Source organism: Heterocephalus glaber, unplaced genomic scaffold (genome assembly GCF_053883595.1).
Source record: "Heterocephalus glaber isolate CG9 unplaced genomic scaffold, H.glaber_assembly_v1.0 deba00000281, whole genome shotgun sequence".
NCBI classification, from domain to species: domain Eukaryota; kingdom Metazoa; phylum Chordata; class Mammalia; order Rodentia; family Bathyergidae; genus Heterocephalus; species Heterocephalus glaber.
Window position 1 is genome coordinate 33247982 of NW_028258139.1, and position 10329 is coordinate 33258310.

The 10329-nt window shown below is 38.2% G+C and overlaps 1 pseudogene; it reads left to right on the forward strand.

Annotated features, from left to right (window-relative positions):
• Positions 1 to 3619: 3619 nt before the first annotated feature.
• On the forward strand, positions 3620 to 5399 carry LOC101699039 (acyl-CoA:lysophosphatidylglycerol acyltransferase 1 pseudogene; annotated as a pseudogene).
• Positions 5400 to 10329: the final 4930 nt, after the last annotated feature.

Here is a 10329-nt window from a genome sequence, read left to right on the forward strand (position 1 = left end):
TAGTTTTATTTTTTTACTTTTTCAGTTCTAGGTGATTAGCTTTTTCTCAGATGTTAAAACTTTGAATGTCCTTTTATGATTTTGTCTATGTTGCAGTAGTATTTCTTTTTTAGTGATGAGAATTGTATGTCATGTTAGAACATGCAGCTCCAACTTACATGAAACAGACCTACTGCAATTTCTTTTGACCCATGTGCGAGGAATGTACACACTGATAAGAATCATTCACTTTTTCTCCTCTGTAAAAAAAAAGTTTTTGATAAGGCTCTGAAATTGTACAGATTGATTAGAACTTGGCTTTGGGAGAAGAGATGCCATCATTTAACCCCTTGGTGCTGAAAATGAAAAAATCAGCTATTCATGCCAAGAGGTTAGTGAAACAAATACCTGTTGATGTTTGCTTACTTGAGAATTACAATATTATGATTACCTGGCAACATAACATAATGAAGAAAATCAACATCTGAATTATGTTAAGAAATGAACTTTACTTGGCAAAATGAACACATTGTGAGCATTTACAATGTAGCCAGTAAAAGATAAAAATTTCGTGTGTTTATTCCAATCAAGGTACATTTATCACTGAATTAAGCCATCAGAGAAAACAAAACAAAACAGAAAGAACACCTCTAGCTTTTCTTTTTCTGTATATATGCATGTCTCCAAATCCCAACCTTTCTCACTGAAAGGGGACATGTATGCAAACTTCATCTTTCTCCCTCATTACTGATGATCTTCAAATTAAACCTTTTGGTGCTAGAAGCTGACATTTTCCAAAGCAGCCTATGAAGTCCAAGGGGCAAGAGCCCTGCCTATGGTGACAAGGAGGGCACGAGCTCCCTGGAATAATCATGGAGATGTATTCTAGTTCAACACTGACAGCTCCCAAATGGATGACTACATGGTGACATAGTATTAGATTGCTTTGTATGAGAGAGCAAGTGACTTTCTAGCAGGGTGAATCATACCCATATGCAGATGTCTTATAACTCTGAAACCATTGCTTGCAGTGGGTGGACCACTAGGACTGATGGGGGGGGCAGGGTTAAAGGACATTTTATTAAAGCAGCTAAGACATATTCAGACATATATTTTTTTAAAGTGGGAAAAATTTATTGGGAGAAAGCTTCTGCCTAAGAAAGACAGAGGGGGGACTAGAAAGTGGGTTGCCTACCCACCCCACTTTTTAAAGATGTTTTGTACAGCAAAGCCATGTGGTGAGGTAGGTACAAAGTGGGATGAAACTATAAGACCCAATGGAAATTTACAAGGTGGGCATAAGGTGGGACAAAACCATAATCAACCAATAAGATTACAAGTACATTCACCCAGATAATATTGATTAAGTAGGGGTTAAATGGGGGAGCAAGTCATGTAGCAAACATGCAAGGATTTTCAGTAGGGGGAGGGTCAGGGATATTTCCTGAAGAGGCTGGGTTAAGATCTTGGCCACGCACCCAGGTGATTGAGACCTGTTTAGAATATAAACCACTGCTATTCATCCTACATGGGTGTGGTAGTTTCTCTCTTTTACAATGCTGGCCTTCAGTGAATGTGTCCTCAATGTCCTCCACATTGGCTCCTTGTGAGGTGGCCCTGACTAACTCCCTACAAGATATCTAATTAACTTACCTATCTGCAATATTCATCCCTCTGAAGAATTACCCCTAACTGCTGTGAGGGGGCAAAGGGGAAATACAGGTCTGGCTACTTCCAGATGAATAGTTGTGATCAGTGGCCAGAGTTACTCTACAGAGGGTCTATCGAAAGGCCTTCAATAGGTGCCAGGCATTGTCTTCTTGGTAGCTGTATAGCTTTGAGTCTGGAGCAGACAAATCCAAAGAAACAGTTAATACATGGGCCAATTTATAAGGTCAGCAGGATTGCTATGAATATAGCCAACAAGGGTTTCCACCAGAAAAAACTACCAATAGCCTCCCACAAAAAGGAGAAGGAGAAGGTCCAGGGGACTTCAGAATTCAACATAGAAGTCATATTGTATAGTTAGTTTAGCAGTTATGAGCCATTTACAAGGTGAATCTGGTGGATCCTAGTGCATTTGTCATTGGTTCCATGTGTATGACTCCTTGTAGTTTGGCAGATGCTAGGCAAGAGTAAATAAAACTTTTAAGAAATTAGATCATGTATAATCTAAGCAAGAGCACACTAGAATGGAAGGGCAGTTTGGGGAGAAAGTCACACTTAAATACTAGAATAGTGAGTGATTGTAACCTGTTATCTCTTAAGACTCTTTTATTGATGGAGGTTATCTATCTATACATCTGATACTCTGTCATAAGTCTCTCTAGTTTTAGCTATAAGAAGAGACAATTTGAACAAATCTCATTAAGAAATTTAAACTCTAGCTGAGCTCATAGATTTTACTGTAGTTTTTTCCTAATGATCCATAACCATGGTCAGCTAGTGGTGTAGCTGGAAACTGCCAGAAGGAGTCAACAATTGGACCCCTACTTTTATATCTAGCTTTATTACTATGACATTATTTTCATACCTGTTTTGGTTATTCTTTTCTGCTGGGTGTTTAAGACAGAGTTAAAGTGAGACCTGTGTCAACCAGTATGAACCTCTTGCTATCCATCAAGGTCAAATAAGTCTCCTCAGGCATTATTTTGGAATCATGCACAGAGCCTCTCAGCTCCTCTGTCAGTGTCAGCCATCAGGATGGGTCACAGCCTTGCTTGACCATATTGCTTTCAGTGAAAGCATGGGAGATTTTCTCCTCTTTGTGACCCTCCTTTGCCACATGGTACATTTGCCCTCTGGAGTCCAGCAATCTCCCTGCTCAGGAGGTTGACTGACCTACTAAAGATGTAGAATCCTGTAGGAAAGGTTCCTTTGTATCCTGAATCTTTCTTGACCTTGAGGTGCCAGGGCCAAAATATTGCCTATCCTCATAGCCAAGTTACCTTTCTAGTTTTGGTCTCCAAACTTTAGTTGTTGAACACCCAGAAGAGAAGATCAGTGACATAAATATTTCAGTAGGAGCAGTGAGCTTAACTATTATAATAGTTAAGACATCAGGCACTTTTGAAGTATAAAGCACAGTTAGAAGGCTGCTATTTTACCAACCATGGTTGGTAAAATGTTAACAGACAACAGTTATATATTGTATAGAAAAACTTAAGATCAAGAGCCACAGGTAATATTTTAGCATAACAATCATGATGATATCTTCTTTGTAACACTTACATGTCTATCCTAATAATGAATAGTCTTTCAGTCAAACACTTTCATCTGATCACAAGCCATTAAATGGCATAAAGAAAACTCTTATTTGTTATCCTTTAGTAGGATGCCATCTAAAGAGAACATATATATTGACCTATAAATGTATCTTAGGAGTTCATAATGTCTAGCCTCTAATTTTAGTGTGTGACATTGTTTCTGTTTGGTGGCTGAACATCCCTGAGTGTGGTGACACATATAATATACATCACATAAGTTTTTAAGAAAACTATTATTTGGCTGATTTTCTCATGCTGGCTTGACATGTACCTCTTATCACAAGTAGCTGGAATGCAAGAGAAAGGCACATACCTGAGTCAAAAAAGATCATTACCATAAATAATATCCTACAAGACTTGTACACCTCGAAGGCATGAATGGTATTTAGTAACAATGAATATCAATTACATGAAACCCTTTGTCCCTTAATTTTGTTTTGTACCAAGAATATTTTATATAAAACTTCATTGTTTTCCCACAGAAAACTTAGCCATTTGACAATGACCAATGTATGAATATCACAATAATATATTTAGCAATGTATTTCCCACAAGGCTATGGAAATTATTGGAGTCCCCTTTGTGAACAAAGTCTGGAATAAATTTTTTCCAGGCAGCCACTCCTTTATTTACCAAGGGAGGTCCTGTTCAGTAGTTTTCCTAAGCTCAAGAGTCTTTATTTAATTATCTTAACAAATTTTTAGTTGACCTGATAGCCAGATCATAATAATTAACACACTATTTTTGACCAATGAAAGATTCCTGAGTTTTTATATAGATAACAACAATATGTACTGTATTTGTAAAACCAGTTGACACTATTTGCATAATCTGTCAACCTGGGAGAAGCATGTCTTTAATTACATTTACCTATAAGCCAACTAGAGTTACAGGCAAACATCTTAAAAAATCCAGAATACCAAAAGAGGCTGAGGGGCTCTTGAGGCATGAGGGTGGTGTGGCTTCTGCTTGCTCCCCGGCCTCCAGCTCTCAAGATCCCAGCCTAGAGCCCCACAGATGAGTGGACAGGTGTGCAGTAGTGGCACCTTGCTCATTAGGGGGCACTCTGGAGTGGTCTCCACTGCTCAGGCCTGCACTGCTTTCTCTGCCACCCTTCCTGCCAGCGAGCGCCACCGGGCCCCGGGGACCGCGTCTTCCAGCGCCCGCACCACGCCCCACCATGCTGCTTTTGCCAACCCTCCTGCTGGCCATGCATTCTTCCAGCACCACCTGCCCCTGCGGCCCCAGTGGCCCGCCCCCAGCCTGAGACTGAGGGCTCGGACTCTAGTGTGGGAAAGGCTGTGAATTTGGAAGGAGCACTGAGGCTGGGCTGGATCCTAGTGAAAGCTCTGCTGAGATTTGCCTTCATGGTCACCAACAGCCTGGTCACTAGTCCGTCCTACATCTGCTATGTAATTCTTCTACAGCCATTTGTGGGCTGGACAGTAAGCAGTTTTGGTTTATTGAAGGAACCATGTACAAATGGCTTTTGGGAATGGTGGCTTCCTGGGGATGGCATGCTGGATACACAGTGATGGAATGGGGGGAAGAAGTTAAAGCAATCTGGAGAGATGAAGCCGTGGTGTTGGTGAATGATCAGTCCACAGGAGACGTGTGCATCCTGATGATGTGCCTGCAGGACAAAGGACTGGTTGTTGCTCAAATGATGTGGTTGATGGATCATATTTTTAAGTATACAAACTTTGGAATTGTTTATTTAATTCATGGAGACTTCTTTATTAGGCAGGGAAAATCTCATCATGACCAACAGCTGCTGTTTCTCAAGAAGCACCTGGAAAATAATTACAGAAGCAAAAATTGAAAATAAATTGTTGTGTTTCCAGAAGGGGGCTTCCTCAAGAAGAGGAGAGAAACAAGTCAGACATTTGCCAAGAAAAATAACTTGCCAATAAAGATACATGCATTAAGCAATTTTGAAATATCAACCCAGGAATTAAACTAAGGACAGCACCAAAAACAAAAATGAGAAGACATTTAAGCAAGGCACAGATGCAGGCTTCCATGCCACAAAAAGGAAATTCTGGGGAACATGAGGTGGAAAAGTCAGATAATCAACCACCTGGACACCCTGAACTGATAGCACAGGAAGTAACATAGGAGATACATGAGGCTCTAGAAAAATTCAAAGCAGAAATAATCTCACAGATAAATACAGAGATGGTAAGTAGAGTGAAAGACATGATTAGAGGCTCTAGAGCAGGAACAGACAAGAAAATAGATGAGACTGAAACATGCTGGAAGCCATGAATGCCCAGCATAAGAAAGAAATGGAAACCAGGATCACCCAACGTAAGAAAGAAATGGAATCCATGAAACAGATTCAAACAGATATTCAGGAGATTAAAAACTCCACTGAAAGCATGCAGAGCAGACTGAGAGAATCTGAAGACAGAATAGCAGATATAGAAGATAGGATCACAGTTAAGGACCATGAAAACAGAGATTTCTTAAAGATAGTAAAGGACCATGAGAAATCAATCCAACACCTCCTAGATGATGCAAAGAAGAATAACATAAGACTCATAGGAGTCCACGAAAAAACAGAAGAAAGTACAATTGACATTTAAAAAACTGTTCACAGAAGTAATAGTAGAAAACTTCCCAGACAGAAGTGGAGAACTGGACATACAGATAAGTGAGGCATATAGAACTCCACCCAGCCATGATAAAAAAAATCTACACCTAGATATATAACAGTCAAGATCCCAGAAACCCAACAGAAGAACAAAATAATACAGGCAGTTAGAGAAAAGAAACAAATCACCTACAAAGGAAAGCCCATCAGAATCATGGCAGATTTCTCAACACAAACCCACAAATCAAGGAGAGCCTGGAGTGAAGTATTTCAAGCCCTAAAAGAAAATAACTTCCAAACTAGACTGTTGTATCTGGCAAAATTATCTTTCAAAATCAATGGTGAAATTAGATACTTTCACAATAAAGAACACTTGAGAAATTTCATGAACACCAAGCCAGGACTCCAAACAATTTTATGCAATATCCTAGAAAAAGCCAATGAAGGTCACAACTCCATGAGGGCCAACAGAGAGAAGACACCATGCAAGGAAAGGCACTAAAGGGAAAGGGGGAAAAATAAGAAAAGAGACAACAACAATAAAACATGGCAAAATGAGTCAATATCTCTCAATTATAACAATCAATGTTAATAGTCTCAATTCACCAATCAAAAGAAACAGACTGACAGAATGGATTAAGAAGGAAAACCCAGAAATATGCTGTATACAAGAAACATACCTAACTCAAAAGGAAATTCATAGACTGGAAGTAAAAGGATGGAAAACAGTTCTCCATGCTTCCGGATCCCAGAAAAAAGCAGGGGTAGCAATCTTATTTGCAGACAAAGTAGATTTCAAACCAAAACTAATTAAGATAGACAAAGATGGACACTACATCCTTGTGACGGGAACAATCCAAGAGGAAGAGATGATAATCCTAAATATTTATGCACCAAATATGAATGCCCCCAACTATACAAAACAAATATTAATAGACATGAAAAACCAAATAAAAAATAACACAATTGTAGTGGGGGAACTCAAAACTCCTCTATCACAAGATCAACTAGAAAAAAATTAACATTGAAATTCTAGAACTGAACAAAGCTATTGAACAAATGGACTTAATAGATGTTTACAGTGTTCCACCCTACAAAATCATAATACACATTCTTTTCAGCTGCCCATGGGTCATTCTCCAAAATAGATCACATGCTAGCTCATAGGACATATCTAAGTAAATGTAAAAGAATCAAAATTAACCCCTGTATATTATAAGACCATAGTGCAACACAATTGGAGATCAATAACATAAGAAACTGCAAAACTCCCACAAACACATGGAAATTGAATAACACCCTCCTGAACAACCAATGGGTCACAGAGGATATTAAAGAAGAAATTAGATAGTCTCTACAAGTAAATGATAGTGCCAGTACAATATGCAGGAATCTGTGGGACACAATGAAAGCAGTTCTCCAAGGGAAATTCATAGCAGTGAATCCCATATTAGGAAAACAGAGAGAACTCAGTTAAATAACCTAATGCAGAACCTCAAGCTCCTAGAAAAAGAAGAGTATAACAAACTGAAAGCTCATACAAGAAAGGAAATTATAAAGATGAGAGCAGAAATAAATGCATTGGAGACTAAGAGAATGATACAAAAATATCAATGAATCAAAGAGTTGGTTTTTTGAAAGAATGAATAAAATTGATAAACCCTTAGCCAACATTATCAAAAAAGGAAAGAAAAGGCTCAAATCCATGCAATTAAGAATGAAAAATGTGAAGCCACAACAGATTCAGCAGAAATTTAGAGGATCATCAATACCTACTTTGAGAACTTGTACTCTAATAAAATGGAAAACAGAGAAGAAATGGACATATTGCCAAAGTTAAATGAAGAAGATATAGAAATTCTAAACAACCCAATTACAATGAGTGAAATTGAAAATGTAATAAAATATCTACCATCAAAGAAAAGCCCAGGTCCTGATGGCTTCACTGCTGAATTCTACAAGACATTTAAAGAAGAACTAATGCCATTACTCTTTAAACTCATCAAGGAAATTGAACAGGAAGCAAGGCTTCCAAATACTTTCCTGGAAGCAAGTGTTACTTTGATTCCAAAACCAAGGAAAGACCCAACCCAAAAAGAGAACTACAGGCCAATCTCCCTAATGAACATAGATGCAAAAATCCTCAACAAGATACTGGCAAACAGAATACAGAGGGTCATCAAGAAGATCATACACCCGGACTAAGTCAGATTTATCCCAGGGATACAAGGATGGTTCAACATCCAAAAATCAATAAATGTAATACACCATATTAACAGAGTCAAGGACAAAAACCATATGATCATCTCAATAGATGCAAAAAAGGCATTTGACAAAATCCAGCACCCATTCATGATAAAAATGCTAGAGAAAATTGGAATAGAAGGTCTTTATCTCAACCTGATTAAGGCTATCTATGAAAAACCAACAGCCAACGTTATACTAAATGGTCAGAAACTGAAAACTTTCATGCTCAAATCAGGAACAAGACAAGGATGCCCACTACCACCACTCCTGTTCAATATTGTTCTGGAAACATTAGCCATAGCAATTAGACAAGAGAAAGAAGTAAAAGGAATAAAGATAGGAAAGGAAGAAGTGAAACTATCATTATTTGCTGATGATATGATACTTTACATAGAAGATCAAAAAAACTCAGTCAAAAGCCTTCTAGAATTAATTGACAGGATCAGCAGAGTAGCTGGATACAAGGTCAACACTCAAAAACAAAATAGCCTTCTTGTACAAAAATAACAGACTCACTGAGAGAAATTAGGGAAACAATTCTTTTTACAATAGCATCCAAAAAAATATAATATCTAGGAATCAGTCTAACAAAGGAAGCAAAAGACCTCTACACTGAAAACTACAGCATTCTGAAAAAGGAGATTGAAGAGGATATAAGAAAATGGAAAGACACCCCTTGTTCCTGGGTAGGAAGAACCAATATAGTGAAAATGGCCATACTTCCAAAACTACTATATAGATTCAATGCAATGCCGATTGAAATTCCAACAATATACTTCATAGAACTAGAGAAAACAATCCAAAAATTCATTTGGAACCAGAAGAGACCTAGAATATCGAAAGCAATTCTAAACAACAGAGACATGGCTCGGGGTATCACAATCCCCAACTTGAAACTATACTACAAAGCTACTGTGATAAAAACAGCATGGTACTTACAAAGAAACAGACTAGAAGATCAGTGGAATAGATTGGAAGATGCAGAAACTACTCCAGACATACGCAGCCACCTCATCTTTGACAAAGGAGACAATTACCCTCATTGGAGAAAAGATAGCCTGTTCAATAAATGGTGTTAAAAAAAACTTTATTTCAACCTGCCAAAGATTAAAACTAGAGCCATGCTTATCACCATGCACTAAACTAAGATCGAAGTGGATTAAAGAGCTAAATGTCAAGACTGAAACACTAAACTTGCTAGAAGATGTTAGGTAGAACTCTCAATGACATTGGCATAGGAAAAGACTTTATGAACAAAACTTCAGTAGCACAGGAGCTAACACAAAGAAGCAACAACTGGGATCTCATCTTATTAAAAAGCTTCTGCACTGCAAGAGAAACTACCAACAGAGCCAAGAGACAATCTACAATATGGGAAGATATTTTTAGCAGCTGTACCTCAGACAAAGGATTACTATCTAGAATATATAAAGAATTGAAAAAAATCAGATCCCCCAAATTCAAAGACCCAATTCCAAAATGGGCATCTGAAATGAACAGACATTTCTCAGGCAAAGAAGCAAAAACAGTAAATAAATATATGAAAAAATGTTCAACATCACTGGTCATTGGAGAAATGGAGATGAAAACAACACTGAGATTCCACCTCACCCCACAAAGTATGGCTGCTATCAAGAAATCAACCAATAACAAATGTTGGCAGGGCTGTGGAAAGAAAGGAACCCTTCTCCATTGTTGATGGGAGTGCAGACTGGTGCAACCACTGTGGAAATCAGTATGGAGGCACCTCAAAGAACTAGGACTAGAGGTCCCATTTGACCCCGCTATTCCCCTACTGGGTATCTTCCCCAAAGAATTAAAAGAATCATACCACAGTGACATATGTGCCTCTATGTTTATAGTGGCACAATTTGTAATAGCTAAGGTTTGGAAACAGCCCAAGTGCCCATCAACTGGAAACTGGATAAAGAAAATGTGGGGTTTTTTATAAAATGGAGTACTACTCAGACATAAAGAATGAGAAAGTAGAGTCATTTACAGCTAAGTGGATGCATATTGAGGCCGTACTCTTAAGTGAAATAAATAGGACATGCATGTGTAAATGCTGAATAGCATCTCTAGTGTGAGAAACTGAGAGTGTAAATAAGAGGAAAATGATTAAAATGAATACTTGATAATTTGAAATAGGGAAAGGTCCAAAGGTGGAGGGGTGGCAGGAGGGGAAGAGGAAAGGGAAGAAAGGAAAGGAAAAATTATGTGAAAGAAAAAAAAAATAGAAAC